The sequence below is a fragment of the Euprymna scolopes genome, chromosome 38 (assembly GCF_053919585.1).
Source record: "Euprymna scolopes isolate OS-2025 chromosome 38, ASM5391958v1, whole genome shotgun sequence".
NCBI lineage: Eukaryota > Metazoa > Mollusca > Cephalopoda > Sepiida > Sepiolidae > Euprymna > Euprymna scolopes.
In genome coordinates this window covers 59230014-59233923 of record NC_136519.1, presented here as the reverse complement: position 1 = coordinate 59233923, position 3910 = coordinate 59230014, and positions in this window count along the sequence as shown.

The following is a 3910-nucleotide window of genomic DNA, read 5'->3' as shown; positions in this document are numbered from 1 at the left end:
TCCCAGAAGCAGCGACACCAGCCATCTCAGCACCAGTTCAAACAGGGCTGAACAACCAGCCTTTATCAAGGCTAATAAGTTTTTCTACTAATGCGATTCACTACTGCTTGCGTCCTGAGACCCACCAGTAGCAAACTTCACTCCCAGTCCCCAGCGCTTCCAGCTCACTCCAGCAGCTTCCTGTTCATTCCCGCAGCCTGATTTTCAGCCCTTGGTGCCTCTAGCTCGCTCCAGCGTCTCCAGCTCACTCCTCCAACTTTCCGGTAACCTCGCCTGCACCTCGCTCCTCTGGCCTGCAACCTCACTTGCACCTCACTCCTCGGGCCTGCGACCTCACTACTTTGGTCTGCAACCTCGCTTGCACCTTGTTCTTCCAGTCTGTGACCTCGCCTGCACCTAGCTCCCTACCGACCGTCCGTTCCTTAACACTGACTCCTACGTTCTCAGTGTCGTCTGTTCCTTAAGACTGACCCATGTTCTCAGTGTCGTCCGTTCCTTAACACTGACCCTCGACGTTGTCAGTGTCCACTGTCCGTTTCGGATCGCCCTGATGACCAGACGATCGTCCAGACCCAGCGAGCAACCCTAAACCACGCTACATCTAGAGTACCTGTTCCAGCCCTCCAGACCTTAGCCTCTGGTAACGTGAGACCACCCGGACAACCAGCATCCAGATCATACAATTTTTCACTTCCTTTGCAAATAAAACGCGAACCCTCATCTTTAACCAAACAACCTGTGCCTGTCATTCTTCTTTGCCTTTTTGCTGTTTACTTTTTGCCTGTGTCTACCGTGTTAGTTGCAACAGGATTATAAATTATTTGAGATTGGGGCAATGTTTATATGTCGATTACTAAAGTACAACACATTATCGACGTTATTTATTTTGTATTAAAGTTTTCATATCGATGATTATATGTTTAGTTTACATATAATTTTTAATTTTCTCAAATGCAATGATGATGAAAGACATTATTATTATTATTTGATTTAAAAGATGTTTTACGAATATCGGTTTATTGTTAGCTGATAAGACTTTTTTTTTAATTTAATAATGCTTTTTTGTCAGCTCTTGATAAAAAAAAAACTTAAATCGTTTATCAAAAAAATTTATTGTGCACATTTTTAATGATTGTAATAAAGTCTACAAAAATACTATTTATGACTCTTAAGAATATTGTCAGTCCCTTTTTTTGTGAGGTGGGATATATATTTTAACCAATGATTTTACAACTGACAATATATTATATATATATATATATATATATATGTGTGTGTGTGTGTGTGTGTGTGTGTGTGTGTGTGCGTGCGTGTGTGTGTGTGTACATATATATATTTAGTATATATATATTCTATTTCATATATATTTTATATATATGGATATATTTTATATATATACATTTTATATCTACATATATATATTATATATATTTTTGTATATATAGGTATATATTTTATATATACATATATATATTATAATTATATATTTTATATATACATGTGTATATTTACTATATACATATTTTAAATATACATATATTATATAGATATTAGATATATATTTCATATATATATTATAGTTATATATATATATATATTATAATATATATATTTTATGTATATATTATAGCTATATATATATTTTATACACATGTATATTATATATATTTTTATATATATATTTTATACACATTTATATTATATATATTTTTGTATATATAGTATATATATAAAAAATTATATATATATATATATATATATATATATATATATATATATATATATATATATATATATATGTATGCATGTATATATATATATATATACTTTATAAAGCAGCGTTGAAACTGAGCACCTAGGATTAAATTCTTCGTCTTTCCTCCGATGGACGTACTGTCTACCATCTCTGCCTAACCTATTGAACTTGCTTTCGTCACTAAAAAGCACTTTTGACCAATATGAAGAGTCATGATCTTCATTGCATCTGACGAAGTCCAGATGGCATTTTCTGTTCTTTACAGAAATCATTGGCTTGCATCATTATTATTATAAATTTCTTTAATCTGTTCTTGACAGGAAAAAGAAAGCACTTTTTAACAAGATTGCACTTTGTTGGATTTGGGAAGCCGTTTCAAATCTGTTTCTTAGGCTGCGGATCTTGATAGCATTGTCTTCTCTGTTAGAAGTAACTCTAGTACGACCAGATTTAGGGGCATCATGAACACTGCCGGTGTTTTAGTGTTTTTGCACAGTCTTTTGTACCGTTTTCTCATCACATTTCAATCTGCGGCTGATTTCTCGACTGGATAAACCAGAAAGGTGGAGATTAATGAGCTCCTGACGATTACTAAGAGAAAGTCGGGGCATATGGACGTTGTATAACCTGGATCAACAACAATTTTTTTTTATTACATTTTCATCCCAAACAAGGCACATTGCCACTTTGATGTAGGGAATACTATCAGGGACATAAGCATCAGGGGTACTGTGTAGGGAGTTGGGCAGCAAGATGTCGGTTCACGTTACACTTGAACTTCTGCATGTCAGTACAGTTAAGGAAGCAGAGACCCGGAAGGGAATTCCAAAGTTTACCGGTTCTGGGGAAGAAACTACTGGAGTAGAAGGCTCTCTTACATCTAGGGATCTCTACTGTGAAGGGGTGGGATTTAGCTGCTTGTCGGGTTTGTCGGGGGTATTTACGTCAAGGGGACACAAGTGCTTGCAGTTCGTCAGAACATTCACCGTTAAATAGAACAGGCAGAGGGATGCAACATTTCATCGATGGGACAGAGGCTGAATCTTAGATGACAGTTCAGGACCTATCAGATTGGCGACTCTCTTTTGAACCTTGTCCTAGGGGCGAGAGACTAGTAGCAGATGCACCAGCCCAAATATGACAACAATACTCCATTCATGGTGGCCTTATAGAGGTACAGGATATGATCGGGCATTAATAGCTTTCTAGCATGATAGAGAGAATCTACCTTCTTCGCAGCGGTCCTAGCAATACTCTCAGTGTAATTGTTCCAGCTCATGTTTCCTGTGAGTGTTAGGTCGAGGAGTTTAAAAGAAGTACTTTCAGATAAAGAGTCATTGGCCATTGCTATTGGTGGTAGAGAAGGTTTCTTGTAGTTATTGAAGGAAACAAATTTAGTCTTGGCAGCATTGAATGTGACCATCCATTTTTGTCCCCCTTCCATTACAGATCAGAGGACATCCTCTAGTGTTTCTGCCATTTCTTTAGATATGTATTCATTTGTTTTCCTGTCGTGTCTGTTATAGAGTGTGGTGTCGTCAGCATATATACCCATCTCACAGACAATTTTGTCAGGGAGGTCATTTATGAATATTAGGAATAATATAGGTCCAAGGATAGACTCTTGAGACACTCCCACATTTATATCATATTGTTTCGATGTACGACCGTCGAGGACAACCTGGATTTTTCTCTTATCTAAGAAGGATTTAATTATGTTATGTATTCTTCCAGTGATACCATGTGACCTGATTTTCCTGAGAAGACCCTCATGCCATACCCTGTCAAAAGCCTTAGATATATCTAGAGCTACCACTCTACCTTCCCCCACTTTGTCCAGAATGGTATATACCTTCTAGTATAGCATATAAGATGCTTAGTTGCCTTTTGGTGAATATTTTAAACTGATTTAGGGGCGATAATTTAAGCTGGTTTTAAGCAAATTTGTTGCTGCGGACTTTCTTTTTGCCTCCTCAATTTGAAGTTGTTTTTCAAAATTGACGTGAACGCTAGAATATTTCAATTAAAAGTCAAATATAAACAGGTAAAATTATAGAGAAATAAAAGACGAATCAAATGAGGTATAGGTTGTTTAAACAGTTACATTAAATTTTTTATTTATTACCGGCACTGTATATATTTATTATTTATACT